The 17,343-nt window shown below is 35.4% G+C and overlaps 1 pseudogene across 1 annotated transcript; it reads right to left on the minus strand.

The window, feature by feature from the left end:
* Positions 1 to 3,559: 3,559 nt before the first annotated feature.
* Positions 3,560 to 17,343, minus strand: LOC309624345 (peroxiredoxin-4 pseudogene; annotated as a pseudogene). Its single transcript has one exon. The product of its transcript is annotated as a peroxiredoxin-4 pseudogene (transcript).

Here is a 17,343-nt window from a genome sequence, read left to right on the forward strand (position 1 = left end):
GTGGTTAATGTAAATGTGATCTTCCTGAGAGAAATCTAAAATACCCAACAGGATTATTACCTAACAATAGAGACAAACAGGAAGACAGATGGAGGTCATGAGTTATGTTTCAAATCCCTGGCCATTTGACTCCAGCAAACAACTGTAAGCAATTGTAAAAATAACATCTGCAGGACACTGATATACTTTCTCTGGTATTTGAGCTATCTAATTTTAGGAAGGAATTCTTAGGAGTTACTATTGGTAAGTTTAATAATCACATAATGATAACTTTGCTCAGTAATCAGCTGAAATCTTTCTTTAATGCTACTCCAGTTTCTTGAACTCAATGATACATCTTTATAAATTTCAACTTTCTAAATATCATATAAGGAATAAATAATATCCTAAAAATAATAAATATATAATAATATAATAAATATAATGTGCTTACTTCTTAATTCATATTTATTTATTTATTCATATCACTATTCATGTGCTTTATTTCACAAAAAGAGGAACAATTATACCAGCACTATATTTCCTCAATGTTTACCTTTAAATATGAGATATTTAAAGGTATTTCTCAAATAAAAGGATTTTTAGTGCCAGTAGGAGTATGGAGAAAGAATACCCCATTCCTTGTTGAGTATATAACAGTGCAATGTTTAACCTTATATATTTATTAAAGATGATTTAATTACATTTAGAATTTTCACCTAGAAATCCCAGTGTCAGGATTTTGTTTTACAGATGGATCCACAAACTGTATCAAAACATATGTTCAAGGATGTCATTTCAGCATTTTTGTATTTGCAAAAGTAAACAGTAACAACAAAACACCATATGCAAAAAAAGCAAAACTTGTTCTGTCTACAAGGGATAAATGAGTTTGGGGATACTTACCAAAATAGAAAATAAAAGTGAATGCTAATAGTTAAAGCTCTTCAAAGTACATATTCAAATGTAAATTTCAAGGTGCAAAACATGGTGTATTATATGATCTCCCTTTTGTATAAAACAACAACAACAAAAAGAATATATACAAGGAGACACACATCCATTTTCTTTTTCCTTCTTTTTGAAAAAACTGGAAGAACTCAGAAAAAATCTTTAATGATAATTACCTTTGAGAGGTGGAATGAGGGAAAATGGAGGAAGGAGATTATTTTTTAATCCTATGACTTTCCATACTGCTTCGTTACCTATCCTTGTATGTCTCTGGTTTTTACTGTTTTTAATTGCTTTTAATTCCACTAGTATTATGTGTAAAGTGAGATTAGAGGCTATAATTGTTTTCCTTTTTGGACTATTAGGTGATTTTTAAAAAACTCACAAGTCAGAGATACATGTTTTCGCAGAGAAAATGGGAAGTCTGGCTGCTTAGGGCCTTAATCATGGCAATGAGTGTGGGGACTTTCCAGGAGAGGAAAGTGTGTGACCATAAGACAGAGTTCTATTCAATGGGATGTAATCATGTCTTGACACCATAACACTCCTAGAAGAAAACATAGGCAAAACATTCTCTGATATAAATCATACCAGTGTTTTCTTAGGTCAGTCTCCCAAGGCAATAGAAATAAAAGTAAAAATAAACAAATGGGACCTAATCAAACTTATAAGATTTTGCACAGCAAAGGAAGCCATAAACAAAACAAAAAGACAGCCTACACACTGGGAGAAAATATTTGCAAACCATGCAACTGACAAAGGCTTAATTTCCAAAATATACAAACATTTCATACAACTCAACAACAGAAAAAACACAAACAACCCAATCAAAAAATGGGCAGAAGACCTAACTAGACATTTCTCTAAGGAAGACGTACAGATGGCCATCGTTAATTATTAGAGAAATGCAGATCAAAGCTACAGTGAGGTACCCACCTCACACTGGTCAGAATGGCCATCATTAAAAAGTCTACAAATAACAAATGCTGGAGAGGTTGTGGAGAAAGCACTCTCCTACACTGTTGGTGGGAATGTAAATTGGTGCAGCCACTGTGGAAAACAGTATGGAAGTTCCTTAAAAAACTAAAAATAGTGTTGCCATATGATCCAGCAATCCCACTCCTGGGCATATATCTGGATAAAAAGATACATGCACCCCAATGTTCATAGCAGTACTATTTACAATAGCCAAGACATAGAAGCAACCTAAAATGTCCATCTACAGATGAATGGATAAAGAAGATGTGGTACATATATACAATGAATACTACTTGGCCTTAAAAAAGAATGAAATAATGCCATTTACAGCAACATGGATGGACCTAGAGATTAGCATACTAAGTGAAGTAAGTCAGAAAGAGGAAGACAAATACCATAGGGTATCACTTATATGTGGAATCTAAAATATGACACAAATGAACGTATTTGTGAAATAGAAACAGACTCACAGACATAGAAAACAAACTTATGGTTACCAAAGGGGAAAGCAGGTGGGGAAGGGATAAATTAGGAGTTTGGAATTAGCAGATACGAACTATTATATATAAAATATATAAACCACAGGACTTACTGTATAGCCTAGGGAACTATATTGAATAACCTGTAATAAACCATCATGGAAAAGAATATGTATATATATGTATAACTTAATCACTTTGCTGTACACCAGAAACTAAAACAACATTGTAAATCAACTCTATTTCAATTTTAAAAAATGTCTGGAACACTTTTGGGGATATAACTTTATAAATAGAAGCATTTATACTAGGGTGCTCCCTTGTGCTTTCTGATGATTGAAATGCAGAGTTGATAGCTGGAGCTCCTTCAGCTATCTCAGTTCCTGAGGCTAAAAACCACATTCTGAGAATGATTGAAGAGCAAGATAGAAGGAGCTATGTCCCTGCCAATTTTTTGAAATTTTTGATGCCTATATCTTGATGTTTTTATATGAAAGAGAAGTAATCTTCTATCTTTTTTAAGCTAGTCTAAATATAAATTTTTTATCATTTGCAGCTGTACCTAATTCTAACTTTTCACATGGTTGAGAATAATATTAAAATCCTCTCCATGGCCTACATGCTCCTTGGCTAATTTTATCCCTTATTTCCTACACTTCATCTACATTCAGTCTATTCTAGCTGTACTGAACTGCTTGCTACTCCTTGGACACATAAAGCACATTATTACCTTAGGGTCTGTGTGCTTTCCGTCCCTCAGTCTGTCGTGCTCTCCCGGAGCATAAGAGTCCTGTGAGTGTCTGGTCTCTGCTTGGACTTCCTCCAGAAAAGACTTCTAACCAGTATATCTTAAATAAAAGCACAAGTTAGTCTTTCTTCATCTGCTTTATTATTTTCTGTATAGCATTTATTAATCCCAGTTAATATTTTTTTTATTTGCCTTTTAGTTTATTCTCCCCACTAAAAGCTAAGTTCCATGAGGTAGGCACTTCATTTTGTTTGCTACTCTGTCTCCCAGACCAAGAACCATTCCAGGCACTATTGCACAGTATGTATTTCTTGAATGTATGAACATATGAATAATTGATTATACATGTACATACCTGTTTACTCGTCTTATCATCCTGTTATACCCAGGATAGTTAGGCTGGTAAACTGATATGACACTGGTCTTTTTTTTTTTTTTAATAAATTTATTTGGTTTTGGCTGCGTTGGGTGTTCGTTGCTGCACGCGGGCTTTCTCTAGTTGCGGCGAGCAGGGGCTACTCTTCATTGTGCAAGGGCTTCTCATTGTCCTGGCTTCTCTTGCTGCGGAGCACAGGCTCTAGGCATGCAGGTTTCAGTAGTTGTGGCACATGGGCTCAGTAGTTGTGGCACATGGGCTCAGTAGTTGTGGCTCGCGGGCTCTAGAGCTCAGGCACAGTAGTTGTGGCGCACGGGCTTAGTTGCGCCACGGCATGTGGGATCTTCCCGGACCAGGGCTCGAATCTGTGTCCCCTGCATTGGCAGGCGGATTCTAAACCACTGCGGCACCAGGGAAGTCAACACTGGTCATTTTTTTGATGGTGAGTTTGTCAAAGTTCTCTTAGAGCCTTCAAAGTGCTGTTTGGTGAATTATTGTGTTGTTGGTTTCATTTTTACACTCAGGAAAGAGGAAGAATCTTGGTGAGATTAGACCCTAAATTTAGTCTTTTTTTTAATTTGATGGGAAGAGACCGAAATGGAAATGCAGTGAATTCTGTGTATCCCATCCTGAACTTGACTGTTTTGGCCAAGGTATAATCCCACATTATACAATTCAGAATTCAGGAAATATACTGATCTCACACGACTGTAGGATTGTTTGGCTGTGATTGTTTTATGGGTAAGAGTGGAATTTTCCCTCAATGAATTATCCTGCAGTCAGTCACACTGGAAAGATGTCAATTCTGGGGAAGAAAGTGAGCCTCCAGTGGTGCTCCACAGGCAGAGAAGTTTGAAAAGCTTTCACCTTTTCTGAGTATTTTGGACATGTGGCCTGGGCTCTGAGAGAGAGACACTGGGAGTTCTCCTATTGGTGGAGGCAGGCTGGATTCAAACAATGAAGTTGGGTAAGGACTCTGTAGTATAGGGCTGCAACCTTGGAGTAATTATAAATTATTTTCTGTGCTGTACTTCTCATCCAGTATGGTCAAGCCTTCAGTAACATCTGGATAAATATTCTCTATGTCATGATGAATAAAGAGAAAGGAACTATTCCACATCTAAGAATGAAGCAGAAAGAAAGCAGAGGCCTCTTCCAAAATTCAGGGCACCGGGGCGGTGTCCAAAATAGTGACAATTAACCCAGGCAGTATAGCTGAGGGAGCAGCATCATAGGCTAAGAAGGAAGTTGGAGGGACAAACCAGAGGGACCTGACATTTAACAGCCCAAACTCTGGAAAACTGTCAGGAATTGTTAAAATTGAGAATTTTTGAGAAGATGTTCTTTTCTGCACTAAAGCCCGTGGGAAGGTCATTCCATTTTAACGAAGATCTCTTTTGTATTTTCTGTTTCTAGTCCAGAAAGTATTCTGCAAAGAAGAAAGCATTTTTCACACTGTACTGAAAATTGCTGTTTATTTTTTTCCCCAGCACTAGCCTGTAAATTCTTTAGGACCTGCTTCTTTCATCCGTGTATTCCCAGTGGCTAGCACACTGCTGAGCAAAGTAAATCCTCTACAGTTGCTTGTGGAAGGCATAAACCGCCTTTCTAAGAGCATTTACAGTCATTCCCATGATTTGAATGAAATAACGTATATAAAATATTTGTCATAACAATGTTAATTGAATCTTAAGTGGTGCTAAGGGCTTTTTACAAACGCACACTAAAAAATGAGCAAGGAAAATTTCAGTAACACTTATTGCAAAAATGCTCTTGGTATTGTCACAGAAGAGGATATGAAATGAAGTGAAAAGAATGCTCTGTACAATTTAAATTCAAGAATTTAATTCCCACATTCTTGCAATTCCTATTCTGTCTTTCAAGACACCCAAAACTAGGATTTGTGGTGGGAAAGAGCCTGGGAAGAAACATGTGAATAAACAGATGCTTTCCTGTCAGCCCAACTGTGACCTAATTCCAAGAAAACAAGCTAGCTTCAAATTATGATCTCTCTTAAATACCTTAACTTCCTTCCCCAAAGGTAAGTTCTTGGGGTTTCTAAGTCTAAAGCAAAGTGCTGGCTGATGCCTGGCTTTCTCCCTCACTAGATACTGGTTAGCAACAATTTTGCCAGGTATAACTTAGGTATAACTCTACCACATTCTATTATGTGTGGTGTAAAAGGAAAACTGATGAAAAATGAACATGTTTTTATTTATGATCTCAGTGGTTCAAAGCTCATTTGCCACAGCTCCCAGGATTTTGCAAAATTCAGCTGTGTCATAGTCCACTCATTTGGCAACATTCTTTCTCAAGTCAGCCCAGTGCAAGGGCTTTCAGCTCCTGTCTTTTGGGCTCATTCTCTTCTCAGCCCAAACTCTCATTTGGGCTGAGAAGTTTCCAGCCTAAGCTCAATCCTATGGATACTGATTGCTTTTCTGAAACATATTATTACAGTAATTGGGTCCCATTTAGTCTGTGTCCACAATGGTAGGGACACAGATACAAAAGAATTAGAACTTTGGCAAACTTCTGTGATTAAAACAGAAAAGTAAGAATGACAGATAAATTTCACATGGTTTAAAGCCAGATTAAGAGCCCAAAATGATATGATGTTTACTGCCATTTCAAAAGGGAACATAATCATTTCTTTCTACAACTGACTTTAATGGACACATTTTTGCAGCATGAACTCAAACTGTAATTTCACCATTAATTGTTAAACTCAAACAATACCATTGAAAATAGCAAGGCACCACTTAATAGGTGTGAAAACAAATCTAATATCCATGACTGAGGATTAATTTTCTTAATTGTGGTTTTCCCCATATAAATTTGTATTGTTTCTGCCATTTCTTCGTATACTTTTATAACATTAAATAAAATGCAAAACTTTGATTTCTCTTTAGGTAAAATATACTTATTTTTTATAGTGCTTTAAACTAACTTTTTTTTTTTTAATTTAACTAAAGATTTTTGTTTGCACCAACTAAGGAACCTTCAGGGCATCACTGAGAGCAAAATTAGACTATAATTTGATCATTGTTTTCAGAATTTCAGGAGAAGTTTTTAAAACATAGAATATTTCGTAACACACAGAATTTTAATGCTTTCTGAGCTAACTGACCTAGAAGAGTATCATCAACAGATGTCTCTCTCACTTGTGAACTTGTATTGTCTCCTGCCACTGCAATCACTGTGAACGCTGACACTGATTGATCACTCTTATCTCCTGTTCCACATGGTAACAATTATAATGGCTCCAAAACCCCTATTCAAAGAAACAAATATATGAGTAAATATAGTTAGGATAGGGAGGTGACATGAATGGGGATATATATATACTCTGGTATTTTGTGTGTACAGATATATTTTTATAAATGGGCAAGGTTTTGATTCAACCTTGATTATGGATTTATTTCCAAAATAAAACAATTTTTTTTTTTTTTGTCAGCAGAAAGCTAACGTGGCTCTTGTAGCTATGGTTAGGAAAGATGAAAGATTTAATATAAATAATTTCCATGTCTTTTATAACTACTGTCAACTGAAGAAAAACGCACAACCTAAAAGTTGTGAGTTATGTTTATTCAAGGACCTTACGGAGAATTATAGGCTGGGAGACAGCCTCTCAGGTAGCTGTGAGGAACTATTCCGAAGAAGTACGGGAGGAGCCAGGATATATAGGCGTCTTTTCTGAAAACAACAAAAACATGTAGTCAAACATCAAAAGATGGCTGCTGATCACAAAAAAAACAGACCTCTCAAGTTAATGATTTTAGTGCTTTCCTATGTATGGGAAGATGTAAGAGTCTGGGCTGTTGAAATTATTCCTTAGATATGCATCTTAACTATCTAGGTCCAATATCCTGTTTTTCTCCATCCTGAATTCCCCTCAGGGAGCACCCTTCGGGGCAGCCACAGTGGCTGATGACTTGATGGCTTGATAGCTTGATGGACAGCAACATTCATTGTCTACTAGAATGGCAGGCAGCATTTTTTTATCTGCACTACAGTAGCACAGAATAAAGATTCTTATGCTCATATGATCTTTCTCAACTTTGTACATAAATATTGTCAATTCAATGATGGGGAGGAACTTATAAACATTTATTGTCATTTAAATAAGAATAAAAATAGATTTTCTCTTCTTTTTGGCAAGTACTAAATGATAAGGTATTATAATGTGAGCCTAGGGGCTTGTAACTAATCCTATACTTTGCTTTTTTGTCAATGATTTTAGCTGACCTTTTAGGTTGATTTTCTAAGTGAACTTAAAATAAAAAAGGAAAAAGTCTCTACCATATTCTTTTCTAATTCTAGTCACTTAATGCTTAGACTACTCAGTTGATTTAAACATTTTTTAAACATTTTATTTTGAAAAAATTATAGATTCATAGGAAATTGCAAAGATAGTACAGAGAGGTTCCATTTATCCTAATCCCATTTCTCCCAATGGTTACAAATTAAATAATTATAGCACAATATCAAGAGCAGGAAATTGACTTGGTATAGGTTCATGTAACAACTAAGATACAAAACTAACACCTCATTGCAAAGATCTTCTTAATGCTATCTCTTTATAGTCATATCCAGTGCTACCTCTTTATAGTCATAGCAAAAACTAATTTGTTCTCCATCTTTATAATCTCATTATGAGAATATCATAGAAATGGAATCATACCTTTTGAGATGGGCTTTTTCACTCAGCGTAACATCCTTGAAATCCATCTAAATTGTTGCATGTTTGTTCCTTTTAATTGCTGAGAAATATTCCATGGTATGGATGTAGCACAGTTTGCTTAAATAGTTACCATCGTAAAACAATTTGGCTGCTTCCAGTTTGAGGCTACTATAATTAAAGCTGCTGTGTACAATCATGTACAGGTTTTTTGTGTGAACCTAAGTTTTCATTTCTCTGAGATAAATGCCTAGGAATGTGATTGCTGGGTCATATTTATTATTTTTAAGAAACTCTTACACCATCTTTCAGAGTGTCTATACATTTCCACAAACAATATATGAGAGATTTCATTCTGTGCCTCCTTGTCAGCATTTGGTGTTTTTGATATTATTTTAGCTGTTCTCATGTGTATGTAGTGATAGCTCATTGTGATCTTAATTTGTATTTCCATAATAACTAGTGATGTTGAACACCTTTGTATGTACTTATTTGCCATCTATATATCCTCTTCAGTGAAATGTTTCTTCATGCCTTTTGCTCATTTTCTAGTTCGATTGTTTTGTTTTTAGTGTGGAGTTTTGAGAGTTCTTTATATATTCTAAATATGAGTCCTTTGTCAGATATGTGACTTGCAAATATTTTCACCCAGTGTGTAGTTTATCTTTTCATCCTTTTAAGAATGTCTTTTGCAGAGTAAAGGTTTATAATTTTGTTGGTTTGTAATTTACGAGTTTTTTCTTTTATGGATTATTCTTTTGATGTCATTCCTATATACTCTTTACCAAGCCCTAGTTTCTGAAGATTTTCTCCTATTTTTCTACCGAAGGATATATAGGTTATTTTTTTACCCTGTCATTCTTTTTTTTCTTGTGGTTTAAAAAAAGTACGTAAATTCACCACCTTAACCATTTTTAAGTGTACAGCTTAGTAGTATTAGGTATATTCACATTGTTGTTAAACAGATCTTCTGAACTTTTTCATCTTGCAGGACTAAAACTCCATACCCTCTAAATAACTCCTTTATTCCCCTCCTCCCCAGCCCCTGGTAACCACCACTCTCCTTTGTTTCTGTGGATTTGGCAACTTTAGATACCTCACAGAAGTGAAATCATACAGTGTTTGTCTTTTTTGTGATTGGTTTATTTCACTTAGCATAATTCCTCAAGGTTCATCTATGTTGTAGCAGGTAACAGGATTTCTTTCTCTTTTAAAGCTGAATAAATTCTGTTGTATGACTCTACTACATTTTGTTTATCCATTCATCTCTTAACAGATGTTTGCTTTGCTTCCACCTCTTGGCTATTGTGAATAGTGCTGTATGAACATGGATGTGGAAGATTTAGCTTTAAGCCTTGTAATGAAATTTGTGATCCATTTTGAGATATTTTTTGCAAAACGTGAGGTTTAAGATGAGGGTCATCTTTTTGGATAACCAATTCCTCCAGCAGCATTTGTTGAAAAGACTCTTTGGCAGTACTTGTGTAGGAGTATTTCTGAATTCTTTATTCTGTTCCATTGTTCTGTATGTCTGTCCTTCTGTCAGTACTACACAGTATTGTGTAACAGTTGTATAATAAATCTTGACATTGAATGAAGTGATTCCTCTTTTATTCTGATTTTTCAAAATTGTTTCAACTATTCTATTTCTTTTTTCCTTTCCAAATAAATTTTAGAATAATTTTGCTTTATTTATTTATTTATTTATTTATTTATTTATTTATTTATTTATTTATTATTTAATAATTATCTTCAGGAAAAAACCTTACTGGATTATGATAATTAAATCTGTATATCACTCTGGGGAAAATTGACATCTCTACTTTGTTGAGTCTTCCAATTTATGAACACCAAATGTCTATTCATTTAGATCTTTGGTTTCTTTCTGTTTTTTGGATTTCAGCATAGGAGTCCTGTGCATGTCTTGTTAGATTTATACCTGTGTTTAATTTTTTTGATTTCTAGAGATTATACATGGTATCATATTCTTAACTTCAGTTTCTGAGGGGTCATTGCTTTTATATAGAAATACAATTGATCTTTGTATGTTTTACTTGGATCTTAAGACATTACTGAACTGTAAACTGTTAAATATCAGTTCTAGGAGTTTTTGGTATATTTCTTAGGATTTTTTATGTAGACCATCATGTCATCTGCAAATATGTACAGATTTATATCTTCCTTTCCAATCTGTGTGTCTTTTATTTCTTTTTCTTACCTTATTGAGCTTCCTGGAACTTCCTGTAATATGTAGACTAGCAGTGGGGATAGGAGACACCACTGCCTTGTTCCCAAATTTAAAAAGAAAGCATTCCACTTTCACCATTAAGTATGATGTTAGTTATTGGATTGTGTAGATGTTCTTCATCAAGTTGAGGATGTTCCCCTCTGTTCCTCGTTTTCTGAGTTTTTATCATGATTGGGTGTTGAATTTTGTCAAACGCTTACTTTGCACCAATTTTTGATAATTGTGATTTATCTCCTTTACACTGATAATATGGTGGATTACAATGATTGATTTTAAAATATTGACCCAGTTTACATCCCTGGAATAAATTCCACTCGGTCATGGTATATAACTCTTTTTATATATTGCTAAATTCCATTTGCTAATGTATTTTTAAGGATTTTTGCTCTATATTCACAAGGGGTATTGGTCTGTAGTTTTCTTTTGTACTATCTTTGGTTTTAGTGTAAGTGTAACACTGATTTCATAAAAATTATTGGGAAATGTTTGTTCCTCTTTTATTTTCTGAAACAAATTATGAAGAATTGGTGTTATTTTCTCTTTAAATGTTTGGTAGTATTCTCCAGTGAAATCGTCTGGGCCTGGAGATTTCCTTTTTGATAGTTTTTAAATTATCAATTTAATTTCCCTAATAATTGTAGACCTATTCTATTAACTTTTGTACATTGTGTGATTTGTGGTAGTTTGTGCAGTAATTGTGTAGTAATTTGTTCCATCTAAATTGTCAAAATTTATGTGGACAGAGTTGTTCATGTATATCTTTATTATCTTTTTAATGTCTGCAGGTTCTCTAATGATATTGCCTTGTTTCCTTCCTGATATTGGTAATTTCTGTCTTCTTTTTGCTTTGTCAGTCTTGCTGGAGGTTTGTCAATTTTATTGACCTTTTCAAAGAACCAGATTTTTGTTTCATTGATTTTGTCTATTATTTGTATTTTCCATTTCATTGATTTATGTTCTTATATATATTATTCTTTTCCTTCTGCTTACTTTGGATTTATTTTTTCTTTTTCTAGTTTCTTGGGGTGAGAGCTTAGATTGATTTGAGACTTTTCCTCTTTTCTAACATAAGAATATAATGTTATAAATGTCCCTGCCAGCATTGCAATAGCTGTATCCCATAAATTTGATGTTGTATTTTCATTTTCTTTCTGTTCAATGTATTTTTAAAATTTCCCTTGAGATTTCCTCTTTGACTCATAGGTTATTTACAAGTGTATTGTTTAACTTCCAAGTTTAGAGATTTCCTGTTTGCTTTCTGTTACTGATTTCTAGTTTGATTCCATTTGGATGAAAAAATACTATTAGTTTTTTTTTTAATTTGTTGATGTTTGGGTTATGATCCAAGATACGATCTATCTTGGTATGTGTTCCATGGGCACATGTTCTGCTGTTTTGAGTTAGTGTTCCATATATGTAAATTAGATACTATTTGTTGATGGTGTTGTAATAGGGAAGAACAAATCTGACTCCATATTGGATCTGTTCCTTTTACTTTAACCTTGCGCTTTGTTGCCTGTGTTAGTCATGCTGGCTCTGCAGCTTTTGTAAAAGAACGTTGCCTATAGCCTGAAATATACAGGAGCCCTGTTCTCAGGGTTCTGACCTGTAAGAGTCCATTCATATAGAGATAAAAAGTTGCAAAACAGAGTATAGCATGTGTTGGAGCTTTACAGGAACATCTTGACCTGACCTTCGTGGACAGCTGCAAGAACAAAGGGTTTCAACACCAAGAAGTTTGTAGCAACTAACCACTCTCCCCCCCTCCCCCAACCTTGCCTTTAAAAGTGCTTTGCTGCAACCATTCAAGGAGTTCGGGGCTTTTTGGACACAAGCCACCTGTCTCCTTGTATGGCTCTGTAATAAACATTTCTCTGCTCCAAACTCTGACGTTTCATGTTTCAGTTTGTTTGTCCTCACTGTGTGTGGGGCACAAGAACTTGTATTTGGTAACAGTGTTGTTATTTTATATACTTGCCATTTTTTCTGTCTAGTTGTTCTATCAGTTGAGAGAAGGATGTTGCAGTCTCCAACTATAATTGTGGGTTTGTCTGTTTCTTCTTTCAGTTTTATTAGTTTTGCTTCACATATTTTGCAACTCTGTTGTTTGGTCTACATTTGCTTGTTGGGTTGATTCTTTTACCATTATGAATTGTCCCTTTCTGTTAATGGTAATTATCTTTGCTCTGACAACCACTTCATTGGATAGTAATAGTCTCCACTCCTATTTCTTTTTTTTTTTTAATTAATTAATTTATTTATTCATTTATTTATTTTTGGCTGCGTTGGGTCTTTGTTGCTGTGCTCAGGCTTTCTCTAGTTGCGGCGAGTGGGGGCTACTCTTCGTTGCAGTGCGCAGGTTTCTCATTGCAGTGGCTTCTCTTGTTGCAGAGCACGGGCTCTAGGCACACGGGCTTCAGCAGTTGTAGCTCGCAGGCTTTAGAGCGCAGGCTCAGTAGTTGTGGCGCACGGGCTTAGTTGCTCCGCAGCATGTGGGATCTTCCCGGACCAGGGCTCGAACCCGTGTCCCCTGCATTGGCAGGCGGATTCTTAACCATTGCGCCACCAGGGAAGTCCCTCCTATTTCCTTTTGATTAAAGTTTACATGGCATATATTTCCATCCTTTTACTTTACTGTTTTATCATTCTTTTTTCTTTTTCTTTCATTCCTGTGGGTTACTAGAACATTTTTTTACATTCCATTTTGATTTATCTATAATAGCTTTGTATATCTTTGTTAGTGGTTTCTCTAGGTATCATAATGCATAACTTATTACAATTTACTGATGTAGACATTTTACCAGTTTGAGTGTAGAAACTTTATCTTCTTTTATGTCCCTTTACACTCCCATTTATTATGTAAGTATATTAAATATTTCCTTTACATTTACATTATATTGACAACCAGATCAGACAATTTTGTAATTTTTGCTTTAACAGTCAAAAATAATAGAGAAAATCAAGAGAAGAAAGTCTATTGTATTCATTGATATTTTTATTCTTTTCCATTGTTATTTCTCTCTTCATGATGTTCCAAAATTTCTTCTTTTATAATTGCTTTCTCTTCAGAGAACTTTTTTTTTTTTGATAATAAAACAGTGAACTTTATTGAGAAGTTTCAAGCATCAAGACCTGAGGGAGTAATTTTTAGTTCAGTTTATCAAAATACTTCAGTTTTCTAGCTGGATCTGGGATTACTGTTTCACCACCAGGTTTCCAACCACCAGGGCAGACTTCTCCATGTTTATCGGTGTACAGGAATGCTTGAACCAAACGCAGTGTCTCATCCACAAATCTACTCCCAGGAAGGTCATTCAGAGTAATCTGTCTTAGGATTCCTTTGTCATCAGTAATGAAGAGACCTCTAAGAGTGTGGCCCGAGTCTTCCAGATACACGCTATAGTCCTTTGAGATCTGATGGTTCAAATCTGAAAGAAGTGGAATCCTTATTGGCCCAAGTCCTCCTTGTCTTCGAGGGGTATTAATCCAGGCCAAATGGGTAAACTGTGAATCGACAGAGCATGCTACCACTTAAGTGTTTATGGATCTGAATTCCTCAGTTCTATTACCAAAGAATAACTGATTTCAGTTGGACACACAAAAGTGATATCAAGTGGGTAGAAGAAAAAAACCAGGTATTTCCCACAATAATCAGTTAACTTCCAGCTGCTTAAATTCTCCATTTATCACAGCTGTTCCTTCCCAATAAGGTGCTGGCTTGGAAATCTTGGCTTTGCTGAGGTGCAGGGAGTGGTTGGCAACCGAAACCTGGGACGCCTCCCCACCAGGTACACTTGTGTACATGCATAGAAGTGGCACTCCTCTTCGTGGGTTGGGGGCCTCTCCTCCACCTCCAAGCCCCACAGAGCTTTGGCCGGCAGCAGGAACAGCAGCAGCCGCAGCAGCAGTAGCTTTCGGCTCCAGCTAGGGGCCGAAGTGGTTGCCAGTAGCCACTGCGGCGCCTCCATGACCACGCGAGGGCAGTTGCATGTCCTTTGGCTCGAGCGCCACTTCTCCCGCCACCAGGCAGCTACAACCATGCACCCAATGCCCATGCGAGCCGAAGCGCGGCGTTGCAAGACCTGCCTTGCCTCCTCATTCCCCCGTCCCCCGGGCTCCCCACCCGGCCACGTAGGTGTGAGCCCCACCTGCTCAACCCCTGCAGAGAACTTTCTTTAGCCATTCTTTTAGGGTAGGTCTGATGGTGACAAAGTTTTTTAGTTGTCCCTCATTGAGAATGTCTTGATTTCTGCTTCATTATTGAAGGATCATTTCACCAGATATAGAACTTTGGATTTACAGTACTTTGAGCATTTGAAAAATGCTGTGACTCTTCTTTCTGTCCTTCATGGTTTTTGATAAGAAATCCACTGTCATTCAGTTTGTTTTTGTCCCAACAGATAAGGTGTTTCTGTATTGCTTTCAAGGTTATTTATTTTTAGTTTTCACAACATGGATTACAGTGGGTCTTGGCATAGATTTCTTTGGGTTTATGGTTTGTTATTTGCACAGCTTCTTGAATCTGTAGGTTTATGTCACTTGCCAAATTTGGGGAAAGTTTCAGCCATTATTTATTTCTCAGAGTACTTCTTCAGTGCTGCCATTTCCCTTCTCCTTCTGGGACTCCAGTAACACAAATATTTATCTTTTGTTGTTATCCCACAGGTCCCTAAGGCTCTGTCATGTTTTTTAGTCTAGATGATCTATGTTGTAGATTGGGCAATTTCTATTGTTGTCTTCAGTATGACTGATTTATTCTTCTATCATACTCCATCCTGCTGTTGAGCTTATCTACTGAGTTTTTTAAAAAATTTCAGTTATTGTATTTTTCAGTTCTAAAATTTCTATTTGGGTCTTCCTTACATCTTCTATTTATTTTCTGATACTTTCTATTTATTTGCTTTTTTTCCCATTTGTTCATAAATGCTCACTGAAGCATTTTGATGATGGCTGTTTTAAAATCATCATCAGATAATTCTGTTTTCATCATGGCATTGGCATCTGTTGATTGTTTTTTCTTATTCAGAGAAACATTTTCATGATTTATGGTAAAACGAGTGAGGTTTCTATCGAAACCTGGATACTTTAGGTATTGTGAGACACTTTGGTGGGAAAAGGGGTACTTCACCTGGTTATTGTCAGGTAGACTTGGAAATCCAAGTTCTTTTGCCTCCACATTGACATCCAGGGAAGGAGGGGTACCTTGTCCCTCTAGGATGGAAGTGGGAATTCAGCCTTCCACTAGGAGTGGGAGAGGTGCCTCATTACCACCAGGTGGGTTAAAAGTCTCAGCTCCCCACTCAACTTTTGCTGCTGGTTGTGCATGGGGGAGCCACAGTGGTGGTGTTTGGCTGGAGAAGAATAGTTATTATCTAAATGTCTTTCTGCCTTGCTAGATTTTTCCTTTCCTGGTTCTTTGGCCAAAGAGAGGAGAGCTTTCTGTACCTGAACCCATTGGTCTTTCCAGGCTGTTGGTTTCTCTAGCACCTAGAATCAGGAATCTCATTGGTGTGTCATAACTTGTTTCCCAAAGTTCCTAGTTGATCTGCATTCTTGTCCTCACTTTTCAGAATATTTTACTGTAAATATTAAATATTTACTTATTTAATAAGGCACAAGATTGTTAGCTATACTTGGATGGAGGAATAGAGGAAAATATGTCAACTACATCTTTCCAGACATGGATCTCCCCAATCATTTCTTTTTTTTTTAATCTAGTCACTGCCCAAATACAATTACTCCTTTTAAATTGGCCTCGTATGCTTTACAACACAAACACTTCTTTATTAGCCATTCATCATTTTAATATATATATTTAATTATTTCAATTAAAGTAAGAGTCAAGTATAATACATAGTGAAATATGCTATTCTCCCTAATGTGTTTTTCTTTTTACCTTGACTGACTGGCAGGATCATTAAAACGCTCTGTTTGGAATATTGATTCTCTTTTGTGGCAGTAGACATTTGTATAGAATACAAATTTTGAAATATTTTGTAACTTTTTGCTAAACCAATTGAAAATGACACTGCAATGCTGGGGAAAAAATATCACCCAGGACAACAAGCAAATATGTTCTATACATTAATTTCATTTTAAATGTCCATTTTTGTCAAGGCCACAGTTGTCTTTTAAATTTTCTAAACATATCTTGGTATGTTTTGAAAATTCCTTTCTAACTTCCTATTTGATGTGTCAAAATACAGAATCCCAGCTGTAGGCAGTTTTTTTTGCTGGACTTGAGAAGCATGAATTGTTTTCAAAACTTGAATTTCCTGTGTGTATAATCAAAAATAAAAAATAAAAAAGTCAGTGTTTTCTATTATCTAGTACCTTTAAATTCACATTTAAGTGATTATTAAAAATTAAAAATTTAAAATACATTTTATAATACTTATTTTTAATTCAGAGTACATTTTATTGAATTTAAATACATATTAGGCATATCCTTTGAGTTAATGCAACAAAAACATTTTTAAACATTCTAGTACAAACATTTTCTGTACTGGTTACATAATACAGAAAGGCATTAATGAGAATTTAGACACACATGCTAAAAAAAATTACAACTACTAGGAAATATGTCCTAATAAATCCATGGTCCTTGACTTAAAAAAAAAAAAAAAAAGTAAAGTTTATGGTCAAATTTCTATCTTAAGAGACACAAAAGCAGTTCATGTCATCATATTTTGTGATATTTTTAAACGATTACATAGCATTATAGTTAATTATATATGTAATAAGTCTAATATTTTCATTTGTTTATCAAATAAACTTTAGAAAAATAAGAATTTGTGCTAATTATTTTCTGAAGTAAATTACAAATTAAATAGCAAAATCAATTTTTATAAGCAAAAGTTCTTAATAGATAACACACCAAAATAATATATAGACTTTAACCAATAC

The sequence above is a fragment of the Balaenoptera borealis genome (genome assembly GCF_965194805.1).
Source record: "Balaenoptera borealis genome assembly, chromosome: 2".
NCBI classification, from domain to species: Eukaryota; Metazoa; Chordata; class Mammalia; order Artiodactyla; family Balaenopteridae; genus Balaenoptera; species Balaenoptera borealis.